This window comes from Macaca thibetana, chromosome 6, assembly GCF_024542745.1.
Source record: "Macaca thibetana thibetana isolate TM-01 chromosome 6, ASM2454274v1, whole genome shotgun sequence".
NCBI lineage: Eukaryota > Metazoa > Chordata > Mammalia > Primates > Cercopithecidae > Macaca > Macaca thibetana.
This window is the reverse complement of record NC_065583.1, coordinates 90233036-90257131: the sequence shown is the minus strand read 5'-3', so window position 1 is coordinate 90257131 and position 24096 is coordinate 90233036. Positions and strand designations below refer to the sequence as shown.

General features: G+C 40.0%; 1 non-coding gene across 1 annotated transcript; it reads left to right on the top strand.

Annotated features, from left to right (window-relative positions):
• The first annotated feature begins 14744 nt into the window (after positions 1-14744).
• Positions 14745-14885, top strand: LOC126957844 (U4 spliceosomal RNA). The gene has a single exon (XR_007726989.1). It is a non-coding gene; the product is annotated as a U4 spliceosomal RNA (small nuclear RNA).
• The last annotated feature ends 9211 nt before the right edge of the window (positions 14886-24096 follow it).

Below are 24096 nucleotides of genomic sequence, written 5' to 3'. Positions count from 1 at the left end.
TAGAGTTCTAGGTAAAGATAAAGAATCAAATACGTGTTTGTGTTTACTTTCTTTCTAAAATTTCATTAAAATGACAGAAAAGTGATTTAAAAAGAGGAACAAACCCATAAAGACAAAGAGGACAAAAAAGGAGTCAATATAAGGAAATTCTGGAAACTGAAACGCAAACACAGACATAGTAACTGCTTATTAAAACTTTAGAAAGTAACTGTGGGCTGGGCGCGGTGGCTCATGCCTGTAATCTCAGCTCTTTGGGAGGCCAAGGCAGGCAGATCACGAGGTCAGGAGATAGAGACCATCCTGGCTAAAATGGTGAAACCCCATCTCCACTTAAAAAAAAAAAAAAAAAAAAAAACCGAAAACTTAGCTACGCAGGAGGTTGAGGCAGGAGAATGGCGTGAACCCAGGAGGCGGAGTTTGCAGTGAGCCGAGATCTTGCCACTGCACTCCAGCCTGGGCAACAGAGCAAGACTCCATCTCAAAATAATAATAATAATAATAAAATAAAAAATAATAACAATAAAAAATCTAGTAGACTGATAAGTTTTTAATTAATTTTTACCAAAAATTTGGCACAACAATTATTATTTTTTCCTTGAAATGAATACCACAAAGAAGTGTTTTGCGCTGTGTAGGAAAAAAGAAAGATGATCGGGCAGAGTGCCTAACAAAGTTGAATAATTAGTTAAATTTTATTTTTGAGCATTTTCCCTAAAATTCAATTGCGTGGTTTAAATGCTTGCTCTTTGCTGCTTTGGAAATCTGTTGAAAAATGACATTGCAGTCCTTTGTATGCACTTACACAGGCATTCATATGTTTCTTGCCAGTGCCAGGAGGCAGAGTCAATATTTTATTTCCTTTCTGAGGGTGAAGGAGTTCACAAAGATCACCTGACTGGTCAAGGCCTTTTCTACACTGGGATCTTTCTAACAGGTCACTGAATCATCACCAACTGAAGAAAATAAGGACTTTTTGCAGTATATGTTTTCACTATCCTTCATTTACTTCTTGATAACTTCCAAAAGAGATGAGCGATTTTTTTTCTCTTTCTTTAGGGGGATGGGGTGGGGGTGGGGGTGGGGTCTCATTCTGTTGCCCAGGCTTAAGTGCAGTTTCACAATCATGGTCCACTGCAGCCTTAACCTCTCAGGCTCAAGCAGTCCTCCCACCTCAGCTTCCCACCATGCCCAGCTAATTTTTAAATTTTTTTGTGGAGACAGGGTCTTGCTATGTTGCCCAGGCTGGTCTTGAACTCCTGGGTTCAAATGATCCTCTGACTTCAGCCTTCCAAAGTGTTGGGATACAGGTGTAAGCCACGGTACCTGATGAGTTGAATGATTCTGACAAAATTTGGTTCTTTAAATAAAGGTATCAAGAAGCATCTAAAGCTTGTATTGGCCACCCTGAAATGAAATAGTCAGGAAGAACTAGATGATAAATTCTTTGAAGGCAAAAAACGCTTACTTTTCTCTCTCATATCTCATCACCCTATACCACTGGTGGACATAAAATAATTGCTCAGGCCGGGCGCGGTGGCTCATGCCTGTAATCCCAGCACTTTGGGAGGCCGAGGCAGGCGAATCACAAGGTCAGGGGTTCAAGGCAAGCCTGGACAATATAGTGAAGCCCCGTCTCTACTAAAAATACAAAACATTAGCCAGGCCTGGTGGCAGGTGCTTGTAATCCCAGCTACTCAGGAGGCTGAGGCAGGAGAATCATTTGAACCTGGGAGGCAGAGGTTGCAGTGAGCTGAGATCACACCACTGCACTCCAGCCCGGGCGACAGGGCAAGACTCCATCTCAAAAAAAAGTACGTGTTCAATACCATTGTTGTTTGCATAGGTAACAGAAGTTTCCAAATTGGGTTATGTTCTCCAATTTTAAATGATTTTATTGAAATTTGCTATCTGGTTGATGTTAACTAATGTTATTCCACAGAGAATAATCTTTAGTTCACATTTCTGTTGGCTAGTAGGCTTCCCAAAGCTGTTTACTAACATGAGCATGATACTGCAACCAGCCATAAAATCTGGAAGAGTAACTAAGAAACCTTTCTTCACTTATTAGTTTATTGATTGGTTTATTTATTCTGGTGTTCCAGAATTATATGAATCTAGACTGTGCTTCTTTTGAAAGCCTTGACTTTATTTGGAAAAGGTGATCTTTTCTAGTAACATTTTATTCCACTTTCAACTTATACCATATAAAATGTGCATTTGGAATCTCTCCAACAGCAAATACAGATGTAGTTTAATCCACCCTGACTAAAGAACAGTCCAGAAACAAAACTATTCTGGGGCTCACTGATCTGTAAACACAAAATTAATGAATCATGCTCTGGTACTCATTCTGCTACTCATGTGATTTAGCCTATTACACATTTAAATATTCATACTTTTGTCTGTAAAATAGAAATAGAATTGCTTATTACCTTCTGAATAGTTTTAAGGAAAAACCAATAATATACATTTTAATACTAAAATATATGTGTGTATAGATGTCATGACATCTATTTATTAAACATTAAATAGTATATGGCATATGACTGGGCACTCTGAAGGTTAAAATCACAGCTTTAGAAAGAAACAATTCACCTTTAATTTCCAAAATTTGGTTAAAAGCTTTCTTTACAAAGTTATGTAGCTATGTAGTCTTAAATATTTAATAAAATATATTTATATCAAGTAAACAATAAGAGTCTTGCTAGCCATCTTAGTCTGGTAAACAATGCTCCCAGAATTATTGAAAAATCTAATTATCATTAACCTTTGCAAATACACACAGCTGTAGTCTTTAAGAGTGACAAATTACGGGCCGGGCGCGGTGGCTCAAGCCTGTAATCCCAGCACTTTGGGAGGCCGAGGCGGGCGGATCACGAGGTCAGGAGATCGAGACCATCCTGGCTAACACGGTGAAACCCCGTCTCTACTAAAAATACAAAAAGAAATTAGCCGGGCATGGTGGCGGGCGCCTGTAGTCCCAGCTACTCGGGAGGCTGAGGCAGGAGAATGGCGTGAACCCGGGAGGCGGAGCTTGCAGTGAGCCGAGATCGCGCCACTGCACTCCAGTCTGGGCGACAGAGCGAGACTCCGTCTCAAAAAAAAAAAAAAAAAAAGAGTGACAAATTACGATTATGGCCTAATTACCGAGGCTTACTCTAGACAAGTGCAAAATATTTACAACGGAAGATAAGAATCCACACAACCCTATTGCTTCAGTACAGATAAATTCTATGGCCGCCTCACGTCTAAACATTTTCTTTATTTTTTTTATTTTAGAGGAAAAACATAATTGTCATTTTATGTGCTCAACATCATAGAAGTAAAAATCATAGTCTCCAAACAAGTTTGTTTAAATGTGTTTGCAAATGTTCCTTCTGTGTGCATTTCTAAACACCCCCCACCGAAGAAACACCCATATATTTAAACAGATTTTGCCACTGCAGAGTAAGTAGTAAGGAAATCTACACAATTATAGATGTTTTTATGGCCGGGCATGGTAGTAGATGCCAGGAATCCCAGCACTTTGGGAGGCCAAGGCAGATGGATCACCTGAGGTCAGGAGCTCAAGACCAGTCTGGCCAAGATGGTGAAACCTCATCTCTACTAAAACTACAAAAAATTAGTCAGGCATGGTGGTGCATGCCTGTAGTCCCAGCTACTCAGGAGGTTGAGGCAGGAGACTCACTTGAGCCCAGGAGGCAGAGGGTGCAGTAAGCCAAGGTCACACCACTGCACTCCAGCCTGGGCAGCAGAGTAAGACTCCATCTCAAAAAAAAAAAAAAAAAAAAATTATAGATGTTTCAAAATAATTAGGATAATTGATATAGAACATAAAGACTTAGAAATTGGTTCTTCCAAGTTATTTGTACTTCAGTGAGCTATCCTTTGGTGGACACTTCTAAATCTAACATTGTGTAGGATCTTCTTATACCATCTATTGGTGCTTCAAAATGCTTGTCATGGGTATGGTATCAAATATTTGATACCTTTAATTAAAAATAGGCCAAAAAGGCAGGCAATCTTGAGCATGAGTCAGCAATTGATCAAAGAGTATCTCTGCTCTATAATTAGAATCCATAGACCCTGATCCTAGTGCTTGATTAATTGGATTTGACCAAAGGGGCCATATATTTATCCTGACTTTAAATGTATAACTTATGGAATAGTAGGACTAATAGTTGTTCATCTTGTACTTCACAGAATTGTCATGATCTCATTTTACTTTTAGTTATTTTTCAAACTTGAGTAAAGTATTTTTATATGCACAGAATCCTAAAGTATTCACAAATTGGCATACACTCTGTATATTATCCGTTTTCATAACAAGGAATGTACTTCAGGTTGACACACTGGGCAATTCAGTTTGAAGACATTTTGGGTGATTAAAATAATTTAGAGTTGCCAGTGACCGTGAGTTTCATCTTAGTTTCTTACCAGTATGTATAACTGTACAAATTGTGCATTTTTCCACTGCTTTTCTTCTTTAAATAGATTTTTTTTTCCTGGCACTTAGAGGAAGTGTGAGTTCAGAATTAGCTTGACCTGAGTTTGGCTCTTCTTTCAAAAGATACTTCCAATTCATTGGGAATATTGTCAATACTACACACAGAATAAGTTCAGAATCCAAATTCTTCTCTCCAGCTTCACTGGCCACAATGCTGGTCCAATCTCCTACCTGAGCAATCGTAATAATCTCCTAGCTGGTCTATGTGCTTCCACCCTTGCCCCATAGTTTATTTTCCATACCAGAGTGGTTCTTCTAAAATATAAGACATAATATGCCTCTCTAATGCTCAAAAGCCTCCAGTGATTTCCCGCTTCATTCATTTCATCCATTCAAAAGTTCATTGGCCTACAAAGCCCTGAATGAGCTGGGCTCCCCTAGCTATCTCATCTCATCTCCTACCATTTCCCCATCTCGCACTGCACAGCAGCCCCACTGGCCTCCTTCATATTCCTCATACACACCAAAGAATGCACTTTTGCATGTGCTGTCCTCTTTACCTTCTGAATGCTGTTCCCCCAGGTATTTTCATGGCATCCTCCTTTACTTCTTCCAGATCTTGCTCAAATGTCTCTTTAAGAAGACTTTTCTGATCATCCTCTATATCTAGTAACATATCACCTCCTTGCCTTTTTAATTTTCCTCTGTAGCACTTATTGCCAATGAAAACATCATATATTTATGTGTTTATTGGTTTGTAATCTGACTTCCCCCATTAGAATGTAAATTCCATAAGGCCAAGGACTTTATGTTGCTTATTTTTGTATTACCCAACACCAAGAATAATGTCTGTCTGGCATGTAACAAGTGCTTTAAAAATACTTGGTGAAGGAATGTACATAACTTGTTAATTGCTTGACACTGGGCAAATTGAAAATTATTTTTTCTTATCTCTATAATAGGGCTAATAATTAATATTTCACAGTTATTAGATAATAACATGAAATATGTAAAATCTCTATAGCATAATGCTTGCCAATTATAGTTTTTAATACATAATTTTTCCTTTCAATTCACTATGATTTATTCTGCAATACAAACTTTGAGAATGACTACTTAATTTATAGAAAAATGTATGATAATGAATTTCACCAAAACCTTATAAAGTTGGGCCAACAGCTAATCATCTTTCAAGACTCAGCTCTCAAGTATTACTCATTCCTTTTATTTGTTGGTTTATTTAACTTACTTTTCTTTTTTAGAGAAGGGGGTCTCACTATGTTGCCCAGGCTGGACCTGAACTGGGCTCAGGTGATCCTCTCACCTCAGCCTCCCGAGTAGCTGGGTTGCTAATTCTGTAAAGACTTTCTCCAACCTCTCTGAGGTCTTGACCCTTAACATTCATTGTGATCCATGGTACCCTCTAACCACTTCTGGCATAACAGCAATTCATTATACATACTCCACTATTTATTATTTTCCCACATTAGACAAGTCCTTAATGCCAAGTTTTATTTACCTTTGTATTCAAGTCAAGCAAATATTAAATAAATTTATGTGCAATAAAATTAGGCATTTAAGGCACATACAAATAAAAATATCATTCCCAATACCTATAGAGAGAATGGTCCGATCAATCTGTGGAAAGCACACATATAAGAAACAATTTCAGTGTACGATTGTAAAGCCAAATGCTGAAAGTCGAGGGTTAAGTTTCTAGCTATGGCATTATAAAGTGGTCAGGTGAACCCTTATGCAGGTAACAATGATAAAAGCTGGACAAACATTTATTTAAAACAATGATTTGAAGACTCTGGAGAAAACCAGAAGTTGCACACAGTTTATTCTTGAAAGATTGTAACAGCAGCAGGTAAGAATTGCAATTTTTGTGTGTGTGTGTATGTGTGTGTGTGTTTTGCCTGAGGACAGTTTGCAATGCCCAAAGCTCCTGGGACAGAAAACTACAGTATTACTGGTGGAAGAAGACAGAGTACAGAGCTTTCAGAGTAGCTGGAACTTTAGGAGGAAATCTTAGAAGGAAGGAAACCACAAAAGATAAAGGCCCAAATTCTGAGTATAAACTCTACCCAAATCCCTAGCTCACTGCTAAATTATGGATAAGTAGAAAAGACCACATGGGGATAGCAAAAGATAGGTAGAAAAGAGAGAATAATGTATCTGAACATTGTATCAGAACTATCTCAGGCAAGATCTGTGACTTTGTTGGTCCTTGACAGAGTATATTCCCAACCCGAATGCAGCGTGAGGCAGCAGAAAGCTGAAGGCTTAATGGCCTGAGATGCTGGAGGAATAGTTGGAAATTTGTGGAGAGTGAGAAGGGGTAGCTCTGTGATTAAGGGAACTACAGAGAGTGCTACTCCAGATTGAATTTTAAAAATTTCTGCAATCCTTGGCTAACACCTAAACTACGTAGATCATAACTGGAATCTATAGGTAGGAAAGAAGAATGCTGGAAATGGTAACTGTGTGGGTAAACAGATATGTAGTATATTGTACACACATACATTTCCTCACTTTATTTAAAAGATTCATAACTCCTGAAAGCAAATATTATAGCACTTTGTTACTCATATGAAGAAGAAGGGGTGGCACTACAGACCTACAAACATTAAAATAGGAATATTTAAACATAAAATAAGGGAATATTTAAACATCCTTTTGCCAATAAATTCAATGGTTAGGTAAACAAATTACTTGAGAGACCCAAATTACTAATTTTGTTAATAGAAAATAGAAAATAGAAATAGTCAAATATGTATTAGAGAAATTAAATTCAAATTAAAAACTTTCACACACATAAACACACACAACTCCAGGTCTAGATGGCTTTACTAGTGAACTATATTAGACAGTCAATAAAAGAGTAATACCAAGTCCACAGAAACTGCATAAGAAAAACAGAAGGTGTGACTTCTGTTTTTGACTTATTTTACAAGACCACTGTTATGTCAATACCAAAACCAGTTGAAGACATCATGAGAAAGAAAACTATAGATTAATCTCTCCTGAACATAGACAAATGGAAAAAAATCTTTAAACTATTAGAAAATCAATCTTGCAATACATAAAGAGGATTAATATGTCATGACCATGACTATGTATTTGTAATTGCAGGATTTCAAACTTGATTTGACATTTAAAATCAGTTGATATGGCCAGACACGGTGGCTCATGTTTGTAATCCCAGCACTTTGGGAGGCCAAGGTGGGTAAATCACCTGAGGTCAGGAGTTCAAGACCAGCCTGGTCAACATGGTGAAACCCCATCTCTACTAAAAATACAAAAATTAGCCAGATGTGGTGGCACACACCTATAATCCTAGCTACTTGGAAGGCTAGGGCAGAAGAATCACTTGAACCTGGGAGGCAGAGGTTGCAGTGAGCTGAGATTATGCCATTGCACTCCGGCCTGGGCAACAAGAGTGAGACTCTGTCAAAAAAAGAAAAAAATCAGTCGATGTAATTCACCATATTAATAGAATAAATAAGAGAAAAATATATAATCATTTCAGTAGATACAGAAAAGGTATCTGGCAAATTTCAACACCCTTCGTGGCAAAACTCTTAACAAATAGGATAGAAAAGAGCATCTTCAATCTGATAAAGGGCAACTGTGGAAAACCTAGAGGTAACATCATACATCACATTGAAATATTGAGTATTTCTCCTCCAAAGATGAAGGGATAGTCTGCATTTATCATATATATTCAACAAAGTACTGGAAATCCTAGTCATTACAATAAGGCAAGAAAAAAAATACAAAGCAAGATTGGAAAGGAGGAAGTAAAACTGTATTTACCCATCAACAATATGATTGTGCATATAGAAAAGTTTAAGGAATTCCAAATAAACTACTGAGACAAATAAGTGAATTTAGCAAAATTATAGGAAATAAAGTCAATATTAAAGAATAAATTGTATTTTAGATACTAACCAAGATCCCTTGGATATGAAATTAAAGAAACAACTACATTCACAACAGCATCAAAACATATGAAATAGTGATAAATTAAATTGTTCAATGTCCTTAATCTTATCCTTAGTCTTCGGGAAGCTGCAAGTTAAAATCACAATGATATACCTCTACAAACCCACTAAAATGACTAAAATTATATACTTAATCATACAGCCCAGGCATTTTCTCCTAGATATTTGCCCAAGAGAAATGAATACTACATAAAGATTTACGTACAAATGTCCATAGCAGCTTTACTCAAAATAGCCCTAAAGTGGATACAATCCAAATGTTCATCAACAGGCAAATGGATAAACTAATTGTGGAGTATTCATAAAATGAAATAAAACTCAGTAATCAGTAGCGGAAAAACAAAAAACACAAGTTACAGATGCATGCAACAACATTGATGACTCTCAAAAAGTTTATGCTAAGTAAGAAAGCCAGGCCAAAAAGAGTACACACTGTTTACAGAATAATCTGAAAAAGGCAAAAGCAATCTGTCATGATAGAAAGCAGATCAGTTGCTTGGGGCTGAGGGTGGAGGCAGAATCGACTGAAAAGAGACATTAGGGAGGCCTGTGGGTGACGGGGAGGATGCTCCATATCTTGTAGTAGTGGTTTACTCAAGCATACACGTTCATCAAGATTGTATGCTTAGAATGGGTGCATTTTATTGTATGTAAATTATAACTCAATGTAGTTCTTTAAATGTGGCTTTGTAATTAATATTTCACAGTTATTGAGATAACATAAAATGAAATATATAAAATCTCTATAGCATAATGCTTGCCAATTATAGTTTTTAATACATAATTATTTCCTTTCAATTCACTGTGATTTATTCTGCAATACAAACTTTGAGAATGGCTACTTAATTTATAGAAAAATGTATGATAAGGAATTTCACCAAAACCTTATAAAGGTGGGCCAACAGCTAATCATCTTTCGAGACTCAGCTCTCAAGTATTACTCATTCCTTTTATTTGTTGGTTTATTTAACTTACTTTTTTCATTATAGAGCTTAGAAAAGAGGGGCTCTTAGGGGTACATCACTGAAAATTTTCTTTTCTTTTTTTTTTTACCTGCAAACCTAATTCCACTGTGTGTTACAAATTAACATGGCTGATAAAAGCATTCTGGTTAGCCTGATAAGAAAGATAAATAAATCACACTGAAATGAAACCACTAGGATTCTTGTTAGGCTCAAGAGCTAGTAGAGAAGCCCTGTCCCTCACGAATACAAAAAGTTGTGGTGCTGGAGATGCAATCACCACAGAAAATAAAACCTGAAGGGCTGGGGAGGAGGTGAAAAGAGGATAGTATGAATACCAACCTGGCTCCTTTGCTGGGAACTCTTGTTATCTTGTTCTGTATTTATCCAGTGCTGTATTTAGAAAAGATTAAATCAAAACTGTGAAATTAAAACATGATGAGTGACAGTTCTGAGAGACAACAGCTGTGGCATTAGATTTTCATCATGTCAGGCCTGAGATCTGTATTTCAGGTCACTTTTTTCCATTGGCACTGATCCTGAAGGACAAAAATTATCTTTCTATTGGCTCTTTTCTAAACCACCTGTTGCCTCCATGAGGTAAAAGATTAATAGGGTTTAAATGGGAAGTGAGCCATTTCAAAGGTCTGGGTTGAATGGGGTCTTCATAGAACACTTACCTCAGGAGTTTAGGCAAAATATCATCCGGTGTCATCAGCAATAATAATCCCATGTGTTGTACTCCCCTTCTAGGTAGAGAAAACTTTTGAATCACAATACACATTTCAAATGCACACTCTAATACAATTAGAGAGTTGAACAAATATCTATTGTTTTCTGCAGTATATGAAAAAACATATCTTTTGAAACAGTTATATCTAATACATAGTCAAATAAATCCCAAGTAACTAACGAATTTAAGGCATTTTGAGAATGCACCTTTCTTCCTTCTTTTTTTTGAGACAAAGTCTCGCTCTGTCACCCAGGCTGGAGCACAATGGCGCGATCTCGGCTCACTGCAACCTCTGCCTCCCGGGTTCAAGCGATTCTCCTGCCTCAGGCTCCTGAGTAGCTGGGATTACAGGCGCCCACCGCCACGCCCTGATAATTTTTTTGTATTTTTAGTAAAGACGAGGTTTCTCCATGTTAGCCAGGCTGGTCTTGAACTCCTGACCTCGTGATCTACCCACGTTGGCCTCCCAAAGTGCTGGGATTACAGGCGTGAGCCACCACGCCTGGCTCCTTTTTTCCTTCTTAATAAATGCATAGGCCGGGGGTGGTGGCTCATACCTGTAATCCCAGCACTTGGGGAGATGCAGGCACGTGGATCACTTGAGGTCAGGAGTTGGAGACCAGCCTTGCCAACATGGTGAAACCCCATCTCTACTTAAAATACAAAAATTAGCCAAGCGTCGTGGCGCACACCTATAATCTCAGCTACTTGGGAGGCTGAAGCAGGATAATCACTTGAACCCCGGAGGTGGAGGTTGCAGTGAGCCGAGATAGTGCCACTGCTTTCTGGCCTGGGCAACAGAGTGAGACTCCATCTCAAGAAAAAAAAAAAAAAGTATAATTTCAAAAGTCATGAAACTAACCTCGTCTATAAAATAAGGTCTTGATAAATGGTTAAATATCAATATTTGGGTAAGCTGACTCTGGCATATCTATAAGATGGAATACTATCAGCAATAAAAAGGAACAGACTACTGATATACTGAGGAAAACTGATAAATCTCAAATTCATTATGCTAAATGAAAAAAGACCAAATTCAAAAGTCTGCATACTCTTTGATAATATTTACATGGCATTCTGGAAGAGGCAACGTTATATAGAAAACAAACAAACAAACAAATGGGTGATTTCCAGGGGCTGCAGGGCAGGGTTGGGTTTGATTTCAAAAGGATGCGAGGTGGGGGGAGGTAGGAGGTACTTCGAGGAGTGAAGGAACTACTTGGTGTTTTGATTGTGGTGGTGGTTACATGACTCTATGCATTTGTCAAAGCTTACAAAACTATGCACTAAAATGCATAAAAATTACTGTACATAAATCATCTTATCTTTTTCAAAATAATATTTCAAAGAACTATTTTTTAAAATGTGCTTTAATTTGAAGGAGGTATTTATGGTCATCACAGGTATTGCAGATCTGGAAATCCTCATTACACTCTAAATGTGCAAAATGAGTCATCAGGCTGTTCTATTAATAGAAAGTGAACTGCATGAGCTACAATATTTTAGTAAGGATATAAGCCTTATGAAGAGTTGTACATACCATTGTTGCAGGGAGTTTGTTGTTTTGTTTTGTTTTGTTTTCACCTGTGTTTAGATGTAGTGAATAAGAATGGGATGTATACTTGAAATTTGCTCTTTTACATTTAAGGAAGTAGGACACTTGATTGAAAGAAAACTAGGAATTTTTCACCAGTAGATTGCTACATTTAGTTTTGGAATGCTCTATGTGTGTCTTTTAATTATCTTCACAAATTGTTAAAAGTGGATAGATTGTTTAGCTTGTGCCTATAAATCCTAGCTTTACAGCCTGAAAATGTATTTACACACCTATTTCTTCATCTTTTTCTCTGATAAAGTGCTAATAAGTTTATCAGAGAAATTCTATTGAAGAACCATGAATTTTCCAACTGAAAGTTTCTGCTAAATGGTGAGCAGAATAAATGGAATACCCTGTAGTGAAAACAATACCCTAAAATTACAGAAAGCTAGGAATAGCTAAACTAAAAATAAAGAATAGGCTGCTCTGTCTACGCAGTAGCCATTCTTTTATTCCTTTACTTTCCTAATAAACTTGCTTTCACTTAAAAAAAAAAAAAAAAGAAAAGAAAAGGGTAAAGAAGGCTGGGTGCAGTGGCTCATGCCTGTAATCTCAACATTTTGGGAGGCCAAGATGGGAGGATTGTTTGAGCCCAGGAGTTCAAGACCAGATTGGGCAACACAGCAAGATCCCCTCTTTGAAAACAAGAGAAAAAAAAGAAGAAGAAAGAGAAGAAATTCAAAGGTTAGAATGGAAAAAATAAAGAATTAAAATTCAAGCTTTCATCTGACTTCTCATCTGCAATACTGTTAAGACAATGAAGCAATGTTGTCGGTTTTTGAAGGAAAATGATTTCAATCAAGAATTCTAGATAGCTTAAAATATCAATTAAATGGGCCAGTTGCAGTGGCTTATGTCTGTAATGCCAGTATTTTGGGAGGCCGAGGTGGGTGGATCACCTAAGGTCAGGAGTTGAAGACCAGCCTAACCAACATGGAGAAACCCCGTCTCTACTAAAAATACAAAATTAGCCGGGCATTGTGGCACATGGCTGTAATCCCAGCTACCTGGGAGGCTGAGGCAGGAGAATCATTTGAACCTGGGAGGCGGAGGTTGTGGTGAGACAAGATTACTCCATTGCACTCCAGTCTGGACAACAAGAGTAAAAGTTCATCTCAAAATAAATAAATAAATAATCAATTAAATGTAACAACAAAAAACATATTTAGATATGTAGGCATTAGTAAGTTTATCTTTTAGGCATTTTCTCTTTAAAGATACTTGAGAGTAGAGGGAATAAGTCAAGGAATGAAGATATGGGATCTAGAAGACAGTGGCTCCAGCCTAATATTGAATGTACAGAAGTCTCAAAGTAATAGCTGTTCAACAGGGCTAGAAAGCAATCAGTTCAAAGAGGCCAGAGGGATACCAGAGGCTGGAGGTCTCCTAGAAAGAAAAGTTTCCATAGACCAAGTAGTATGTTGGAGAACTTTGGAAGAAATTACAGTCGATAAAAAAATTTTTTAAAATTAGAAACGCTAGGAAAAATAATAGATTGCAGAAAAGGACATGCAATTATATATCGATCTTAATCCACAGTTCCCGGCTCATAACTCTCATAGCTTTCGTTATAATATTTTGTTATAATGTTGAGGCACTTAAGGCCTCAGAAGCAAGCCTCAGAAAGCAGAATCTTTTTCTTTCATCTTCTCCTGCCCTTCTTTTTTTTTTTTTTTTTTTTTTTTTTGAGGAAGCGTCTCACTCTATCACCCAGGTTGAAAAGCAGTGGTGCAATCTCAACTTACCGCAATTCCGCCTCCCAGGTTCAAGCGATTCTCCTGCCTCAGCCTTCCGAGTAGATGAGACTACAGGCATGTACCATCATGCCCAGCTAATTTTTTTGTATTTTTAATAGAGACAGGGTTTCACCATGTTGGCCAGGCTGGTCTCAAACTCATGGGCTCAGGTGATCCACTCGTCTTGGCCTCCCAAAGTGCGGGGATTCCAGGCACGAGCTACCGCTCCCGGCCTTCTCCTGCCTTCTTTCACCTGCTCCTTTTTGTCCCCAAGGAAGGACCCTAATCTTCCCCTGCCTTTCAGAAGAATTCATGCCCCATACCCTGGAGGAAAAAATGCTGCACAGAAAGGTCAAGAAAAATCTAAACAGACAGGCCTTGCTGAGTTTTCCCTCTCAGCCCATTACCATGAGATCATGCTTTGGTGTCCAATCACATTTCCACATAGTTAGCAATCATGCCAATCCAATGTAGTCTCCACAAAAGACCCAAGAGAAGGATTCACAGAGTTTCTGGATAGCTGAACATGCAGATGTTCTACAGGGTGGTGTGCTCAGGGTGGGCGTGGAAGCTCTGCTCCCATTGCCCCAGGCCTTTCCCTATGCATCTCTTCATCTGTATCCTTTGTAATATCCCTCATCATAAGCCAGTAAACAACATAAATGTTTCCCCTAGTTCTCTAGCCTGCTTTAGCAAATAGATAAACCCAGGAGGAGGCTGTAGGATCCCCAGTTTATAGCTGGCTGATCAGAAACACAGGTAGAACAAGCTGCGGCTTGTGACTGGCAACGGAAGTGGGGAGAGGGGCAGTTTTGGGGATGTAGGTCTCAGCCTGTGGGATCTGACACTATCTTCAAGTAGATAGTGTCAGAATTGAATTAGAGGACACCCAGCTGGTATCCACTGCAGAAATGATTGCTTGCTTGTTGTGTGGGCAAACCCCTCCCCCACACTCACTCAGAAGTGTTGATTGTTGTGGCAGAGGAGAAACAGTTTGTGGTTTTGACTTTGGTCAAAATCCATTAACGCATTCTGTTTAAGTGTGGAGTCCTTATCATGGCATTCATGATTCCCTGTAATCTCAAAATCAGTTACCATTTTGGATTTACTTTCCTGATATGCCCCCTACACTCCAGTGAAATGAAACCATATCCACCATGCAGCCATTGATGCAAGCATGTCAAGAGAGGGAGACTTATAAGAGCAAGCAGTAAGGATTCTGAGAAGCTGATATACCTTGGTCAAATTCAATTCTATCAGAAAGCTTTGAGCAGTGGCAGTATGGTAGCCAATGCAGTTTATCCAAGGTGCGATTATTATTAATTGAAAACTGTTCCCAATACTTCACTGTAATGACCTGCAATATAGTCAGCACTGGCAATTTTTTGTTTGTTTGTTTAAGAAATGGTCTCACTCTGTCACCCAGGCTGGAGTGCAGTGGTACAATCACAGCTCACCACAGCCTCAACCTACCAGGCTCAGGTGATCCTCCCACCTCAGCCTCCCAAGTAGCTGGGACTACAAGCACCTAACACCACGCCCGAATAATTTTCATATTTTTTGTAGAGATTGGGTTTACCATGTAGCCCAGGCTGGTCACGAACTCCTGGGCTCAAGCGATCCTCCCACTTTGGCCTCCCAAAGTGCTAGGACTACAGGTATGAGCCACTGAGCCTGGACTCCAGCATTGGCAAATTTTGACCATCTCTACAGAGACTGAATAATAAATAAATAAATGCTAAATTTTATCAGGAGAACTCAAAGCACACACAATTAGCGTTAGTCAATATGAAAGCTTTAGGCTAAAATTATTTCTTGGCTTGCAGAAAAAAGATCGCATTTAGCCTGGCAAAACAATGACTCTGTTTCTATTATGCCAATTAGACCCTTAGTAAACTAGCTCTAATGAGGAAGTTTGGAGCACCTTTTATTAATCTTAATATTGCAATTATCATGAAAACCATTTGGAGACAATATAAAGAAGATTATTGGGGCTAGGTGCAGTAACTCATGCCTGTAATCCCAGCATTTGAGGAGGCCTAGTCGAGAAGATCGCTTGAGCCCAGGAGTTCAAGACCAGCCTGGGCAACATGATAAGACCCCATATTTACAAAAGAATAAGTAAATAGGCCAGGTGAAGTGGCTCACGCCTGTAATCCCAGCACTTTGGGAGGCCGAGGCAGGCGGATCACGTGAGGTCAGGAGTTCGAGGCCAGCCTAGCCAACATGGGGAAACCCCGTCTCTACTAAAAATACAAAAATTAGCCAGGTGTGGTGGCATGCACCTGAAATCCCAGCTACTCAGGAGGTTGAGGTGGGAGAATCGCTTGAACCCAGGAGGTGAAGGTTACATTGAGCCAAGATTGAGCCACTGCACTCCATCCTGGGAGACTCCATCTTAAAAAAAAAAAAAAAAAGTAAATAAAATTAGCTGGGCTTGGCGGTGTGCCCCTGTGGTTCCAGCTATTTGGGAGGCTAAGACAGGAGGATTGCTTGAGCCCAGGAGGTCAAGCCTGTGGTTAGCCATGTTTGTGCCATTGCACTTCAGCCTTGGCAACAGAGCAAGACCCTATCTCAAAAAATAAAAAATAAAAGGTTTAAAAGATTATTGTTGTCTTCCTGTAGCATGATAATAGAGAGTCTCTCATTTTCACCCACTGGCAATTTGGGTAGTTAGAAAGGAAAAATGACTCAACTTGAAATATAGGGCTAGCTGGATGCAGTGGTGCATGTCTGTAGTTCCAGCTACTAAAGAGGCTGAGGCAGGAGGCTAGCTTGTGTGCAGAAGTTCAAGGCTGTAATGTGCCATAATTGCACCTGTGAATAGCCACTGCACTCCAGCCTGGGCAACATAGTGAGACCCTCCATCTCTAAAATAAATAAATAAGTAAATACATGTAAAAAATATATAGGACAATAATGGTAAAATCCATTGAAACAAACTGAAAAGAGCTTCATTATATTTCAAGAGTGCGTATTTTATTTATCATGAATGCAGACTACTATTTCAGGTGTCTTAGTGTGGGAGCAGTATGTATTCTCTCCACCAGTATCTTTGTTGCTTAGGTTTCTTTGTAAGCAACAGAAATGAACTGAGGCTAGCTCTGGGCCCATTAAAAATAATTTAAAATAAATTATAACTAACTAAAAATAACAATATACAAATTAAACATTGACACTTAATTTTTTTTAATAAAATAACATTTGGAAAGATACTAGGTAAGATTTCAAACAAAAGAAAATAGCTAAACAATGGGGACTAGGTGGGCAGATCATCGGATCTCAGGAGTTCGAGACCAGCCTGGCAAACATGGTGAAACCCCATCTCTTCTAAAAATACAAAACTTAACCGGGCATGGTGGCGGGCACCTGTAGTCTCAGCTACTTGGGAGGCTGAGGCAGGAGAATCACTCGAACCCTAGAGGCAGAGGTTGTCACTCTACCCTGGGTGACAGAGTAAGACTCTGTCTAAAAAAAAAAAGAACCAAAACAAAAAAACAACGGGGACTTGTGGAGGATAGCAATTAGGGTTGCTCTCAGATTCTCAGTGGTAAAACAAACAAAATATCTGGTTTGTGTCTCTGATCACTACCACTAAAATGACTCAGCTTCAAACACCTTCTTCATTTTTGAGACTATACTCCATATTTAGATGCCTAGGACATAAATAGCCCTGTGTTTCAACCTTGGGGGAAGGGACAAGGAGAAGGCAAGCACTGTGGCTGAGAGTCCTACATAGAAATGTTGGCCAGGATGACTTGAGGCTTCTCAAAGGAAAGAGGGAGAATTAATGCAGGGCAGACAAAAAGAGATTCCTACTACAAACTGTCAAGGGCTTTTAAAAATACATTATTACCTTGAAGCTGCCCCTCTGGTCCTACTCTTATCCTTTCCCGGGATTATAAGGATTCCTTTCTCTTTCTTGCCCTGGTCCTACGATATTTTTAGTTTACCTGTTAATGTGATTATAATTTTAGCTATAATTATTTTTTTCACTTTTTCTTCTTTTTCTTGAGAAAGAGTCTTGCTCTGTCACTCAGGCTGGAGTGCAGTGGCGCAATCTCAGCTCACTGCAAACTCCACCTCCTGGGTTCAAGCAATTCCCCCTGCCTCAGCCTCCCGAGTAGCTGGGATTACAGGCATGAGCCACCATGCCCGGCTTTTTCCCTTTTTTTTTAGAGCTTACTTTCTATGGTCAAACTAATCCTTTGTGGTAGAAGTTTGTCTTGCCTTGTACCATACATATTTAAACATGTGCGATTTTGTATGTTTGTCCAGAGGTATGCCATAGCTTTGACTATTATTATTAATAACTACTGAGTTCTTTCTTTCAACTCAGCATCATGTTATAAGAGATGCTAAATTGCCCTTGAGGCCAGGCACAGTGGATCACACCTGTAATCCCGGCACTTTGGGAGGCTGAAGCAGATGGATCACTTGAGGTCAGGAGTTCGAGATCAGCCTGGCAAACATGGTGAAATCCCGTCTTTACTAAAAATACAAAAAAAGAAAAAAAAAATTAGCCAGGCACGGTGGCATGCACCTGTAATCCCAGCTATCTGGGAAGGTGAAGCAGGAGAATCACTGGAACTCAGGAGGCAGAGGTTGCAGTGAGTCGAGATAGTGCCACTGCACTCCAGCCTGGGCAACAGAGTGAGACTCTGTCTCAAAAATAAATAAATAAATAAAATTTAAAAATAAAATACGATCAGGTTATTTTAAAATAATGCTTATTTTTTAAGTTTTTTTTTTCACATAATGCATTTCCACTTATTGATAATAAAATCTCCACATCTCCCTATTATGGGATAAATTGGGTCCCCCAAAATAATTTATTGAAATCCTATACCCCAGTACCTGTTCAGGTGACCTTATTTGAAAATAGAACCTTTGCAGATATAATCAATTTACAACGTATTCACTGGGCCCTAATCCAACATAAGAAGACAACATAAAAGAAAGACACTCAGGGAAAATGCCATGTGACCACAGGAGCAAAGACTGAAGTAATACAGCTACAAACCCAGGAACTGCAAGTATCCATGGTCACCTCTGGAAGCTAGGAAGATACAAGGAAGGATTCTACCCAGAGTTTCAGAAGGAACATGGCTCTGCCGACTCCTTCACTTTGGACTTCTGGCTTCCAGAACTGTGAGAGAATAAATTTCTATTGTTTTAATCACCCAGTTTGTGGGGTATTTTGTTATATCAGCCCTAGGAAACTAATACATGTCCCCTCCACAACCAGACTTATTTCTTCTTTCCTCCTCCACCAGCCTTAGATTGTAACTCTTACAATTACTGTAAGACAGTGGTTCCTGAATTTTCACACACATCACCTGGGGGATCTTGCTAACATGCAGATGCTGATTCAGTAGTTATGGATGGGGTCTGAGAGTCTGTTCCCCAGTGATGCCCATGCGGCTGGACCAAGGACCAGGCTTGGAGAATCAAGGCTATAAAAAAGCCAGGCCCAGTGTGGGAGCTCACGCCTATAATCCCAGCACTTTGGGAGGCCAAGGCGGGTGGATCACTTGAGGTCAGGAGTTTGAGACAAGTCTGGTGAACATGATGAAATCCTTACTCTACTAAAAATACAAAAACTAGCTGGGCATCTCAGCTACTTGGGAGGCTGAGGCAGGAGAATCACTTGAATCCGGGAAGGAAGGCAGAGGTTGCAGTGAGCTGAGATCGTACCACTGCACTCCAGCCTGGGTGACAGAGCGAGACTCTGTCAAAATAAATAAATAAATAAATAAATAAAACTATATTAAATTCTAAAAATTAGCTGGGCGTTGGCTGGGCATGGTGGCTCATGCCTGTAATCCCAGCACTTTGGGAAGCTGAGGTGGGCAGATCACGAGGTCAGGAGTTCAATACCAGCCTGGCCAACATAGTGAAACCCTGTCTCTACTAAAAAGACAAAAATTAGCAGGGCTTGGTGGTGTGTGCCTGTAGTCCCAGCTACTCAGGAGGTTGAGGGAAGAGAATCTCTTGAATCCAGGAGGCAGAGGTTGTGGTGAGCCGAGATCACACCACTGCACTCCAGCCTGGGCAACAAAGCGAGACTCCATCTCAAAAATAAAGAAGTAAATATATAAAAATTAGCTGGGCATGGTGGCGTGTGCGCCTGTAATTCCAGTTACTCTGGAGGCTGAGACAAGACAATCACTTAAACCTGGGAGGTGGAGGTTACAGTGAGCTGAAATCACACAACTGCACTCCAGCCTGGGCAACAGAGTGAAAAAAAAAAGGTCAGCAAGGAGATGTCTTTGTAAGGCATGTTTCAGAGCTAGGCTTTTTGGCTTTTTGCCACAATGCTAACAGAGATTGAATGGAAAAACCCAGTGAAATGAAAAGAAAATAAGTATTCATGGAACTTGTGTCTTGTGCCTCTCCCCTAAAGAAGAAAGAAGAAGGAGGAGGAGGAGGAAGAAGAGGAGGAGGAGGAGGGGAGGAGGAGAGGGAGGGAAGGAAAAGAAAAGAAGTAAACAAAATATCCAAGGAGAAAACAATTACTTTTTTTTCTTTCTTTTAGAGACAGTGTCTTGCTATGTTGCCCAGGCTGGTCTTGAACACCTGGGCTCAAGCAATCCTGCCTCCCACCTTGGCCTTGCAAAGTGTTGGGATTGCGGACATGAGCCACCACACCTGATCTAAAAATTTCAAAATAGACTTGAAGATTATTGTCCAATCAACCTGCTCTCCCCACCTACACAAAAGATTTAGAATACAAATATTTCAACCTTGTTTTCTAAATAAGTGAATTTATGAATATAATAGTGAGCTGATATTTTATGTGGTCACTTTTAATTTTTATCTTTTTCCTTTTATCTCATCAGATTCCTTTTTAGCATAATTTTATTTTTAAAATGGTGATTTCAAAATGAAACACTGCAGACGGAGAGATGAATGAGCACCACAATGGAACAATATAGGCCAACTACCCTGGAGTTACTGATGTTACTACTTGGGAATAGTGGTGACTTTGAAAAAGTTCAAAGACTAACTTTGAAAGCATTTCAAAATGCCTATTTTTGGCTGAGTGTCATGGCTCATGCCTGTAATTCCAGTACTTTGAGAGGCCTAGGTGGGCGGATCACTTGAGCTCAGAAATTTGAGACCAGCCTGGGGAACCTGGAAAAACCCCATTTCTATAAGAAATACAAAAATTAGCCAGGCGTGGCACGCGCCTGTAGCCCTGGCTACTTGGGAGGCTGAGGTGGGAGGATCACCTGAACCCTGGGAGGTTGGGGCTGCAGCAAGCAGTGATCACGCCACTGCACTTTAGCCTGAGCAGCAGGGTAAGACCATGTCGACAAAAAAAAAAAAAAAAAAAAAAAAAAAAAAAAAAAAAAAAAAAAAAAGCCTATTTGGGGGGCTTTACCTTCAGAGATAGTGTCTTCAAGCCTGAGGGCTGGTCAAGGAATTAGAGTTTTTGTATAACTCTTTGGGTAATTCTGACACAAAGTCAGATTGAAGAAATATTACTCTGAAATAAAGAAAATTTATAGAAACTTGATTTTATTTTATAAACAAAGTTATAATTAAAAAAAAAAAAAAAGAGCTGGCCAGGTGTGGTGGTGTACCCTTGTAATCCCAGCACCTTGGGAGGCAGAGGCAGGTGGATCTTTTGAGCCCAGGAGTTCAAGACCAGCCTGGGCAACATGGTGAAACCCTGTCTCTTAAAAAAATACAAAAATTATTCAGGCATGGTGGCACACACCTGTAACCACAGCCACTGAGGAGGCTGAGGTGGGACTATCACCTGATCCTGGGGAGGGTGAGGCTGAAGTGAGCCGAGATCCCACCGCTTCACTTTAGCCTGGGCGAGAGAGACCATGTCTCAAAATAAGTAAATTAAAAAAAAAAAAAAGGAAGAAAGAGAAAAAGAAAGAGCCAAGTGGTGGTGCACGCTTGTAGTCCTAACTACTGGAGAGGCTGAGGTGGAAGGGTTCCTTGAGCCCAGGATTTCGAGGCCAGCCTGGGCAACGCAGAAAGACCCTCTGTGTCTTTAAAGAAAAAAAAAAAAAGAAAGAAAATTTGTCTATATTAATATACAGTTAAAGCAAACAATATAATATATAAAACCAAATTTGGAAATATTTTTTCCTTCCATCAAAACTTAAACATCAATTTTAGAACACAGTGTTCTATATTGTAAGGAGTCCTAGAGTCTACCCAGTATAATGTCTCACACCCTCCCCCTCTTGCTAGTAGTCTTCAAACCTAAATATACCTAAGAATCACTGATAGGTAGTTGGTTAACACGATGGATTATTTCTAGGCCCCGCCCTCAGACAGGTGCCTCCATGCCTCCACCCCGCCAGAACATTCCGAGTCTGTAATTTGAGGTGAGCTTCAAGAATCTGCATTTTTACCGCGGCGCTTTTGATGCAGGCGGTCCATGGTAAAGTTGGAGAAATGGTGCCCTACTGCCGCGTTGCAGATTGAACTCTGGGGAAGAACAAATGAGCACGACAGCTCCTGAATACAGGTTTCATCTAAATCTTTCTCAGGAACTTTCAAAGGGGAGTGGCTGACAGAAAATGAGCATGGTATCTAATCAGCAAGTGGGATGGCAGATAAGAACGCCTTTATGAAGGCCCCAGTTTTTACAGTAAGTCCCTCACTGCCTGCACACGCCGATGCCAAGTTTCAACCTGATTTGCGTCACCACAATTGTGGGTTTGCGCCAACGTTAGTTATCAAGCCTGGTGAGAGGATAAATTCACAAAATGAGGGACAAAAATAAGACGAGAGCTGGGCACAACGGAAGTGAAACCTGGGTGGAGGTCACCTCGAAGTCACAGTGGAAGGACGATGTCAGGGATTTGTCCCAACACGCTTTTGATGAAAGAATTTGATTAGTGGACTATTGCACTCTTACAGGCAAAGAAAACAGAGCACGGCAGTGCCCCGCTCGGTAGGGATTCAAAAGCAGTGAAAGCTGGCTAGCTCTGTTTAAAGCGACAGGACTGCTCTGCTGTGCAGAAAAGACTAAGGAGGCAGCGGTATCTGCGAAGTCCTGCGAGCTCCCGGCGACAGGAGGAGCGCGAGCAGCTGACTGGGGAAATCCACTGGCAGCGAGTCCGATGAGTCAGCGCTGAGTCACGCTCGGCGCTACGTGCCGGCCTCGGCGGCCGCAGCCCGGGACCCGCAGCCGCGGAGTCAGCCGAGGTCCGCCGCTTCCTGGAAGACCCTCCCTGCGCCTGAGGGAGGGGGCGGCGTCGCCTCCTCGCGCCGCCAAGGCCCCCTGCAGTCACACACTCGCCCGCACGCACGACCTCCTCGCTCCATCCTGGGGACATCCAGGATTCACCCCGAGGGGAAGTGTCCCATGTGACAAATGGTTAGAGCTTGGGCGGATGCTTTCATCCCATGTGTTTCCTCAAAGCTGAGATTCCAGCGCTCTTGCTTTTTTCGTGTTGTTGTTAGGTTTTTAACTTTTTTTCCCCCTGTTTCCTGGCAGAGGATTAACACGCTGATCTTTTTATAGTTTCCAATGTTTTAAATGAAGCACAAGAAGAATAGATTAATAAAACGTGTTGAAACTTATGCATGAAATCGTCACACTGCTCTGGGGTCTAAAATGACTAGAAAGTGGCTGCAGTAGAAGCTTTGAATGTTGGGTAACTGGGAAGGATAAACTCGGTTTTGATGTGCCCTTTGTTCATGAAAAGCAAATCTTTGCTATTTGTCCAACCACCTTTATAATAATTAAATTTGTCTAAAGACTGGAGACGTATTTGGTAATAATTAGATATGGAGTCACCAAAGAACAGGGTAGCCATTCCTTTTGTGTTTTCTATGCCTTAACTAACATTCTGTTGTCCTGATGTGCAAATGATACATTGTTGGTTTTAAAAAGTATTATGGCAATGTTTATATCCATGCTGAGAGTTAATAGCAGGTATTGTGTCATCAAGTGCAGCTAGTCAGTGAGATAGTCCTGCTACAGGTGGGGTAATTATTATTTAGGGACAATTTGAGGCTGTTTTTCAAGACAGACTGAGTCTTTAGAAGTTTTGCCAGCTGTTACCGGTGGTTCTGCTTCATTGGGAGAATTATTTCCCTCCTTATCCCTGTGTGCTTGTGAAATGATGCAAAACAATAGAGAGTTCGTGTAGTTTGACTGCTTTTCTTGCAGGGAAGGAGACTGAAGTAATTAGAGGTTGAACTGACTCACCAAGGTTACTGGAGAAGCATGACTACCCAATTTTGTAAAGGAGAGAAAAGCTGCCAAACAAATACAAATAGGAAACATGAAAATACAAGAGATGATCAGAACCCAGGAAAGCAAAATGAGTAATATGGACCAGAAATGGAATCTCATATACTTGAACTAGTTGTAATGGGAGGTATACTTAATGTGCTAGCCTTAAAAAAAAAAAATCAAATTATTGCATAACAATTTAAAATTTTAAGTAATTACATACATTATTTGATGTTTTAAAAACTGTGCCTGATTCTGATTCATTATTCTTAGCATATCCATATTGATATTGCCTTGGCATTTACCAGTCAGACTTCAGTTCGAAACCCAAGTTCATCTTACAACAGTGTGAACTTGGGCTTGATACTTAGCTTCTCTAAGCCTATAATGTAGATTAT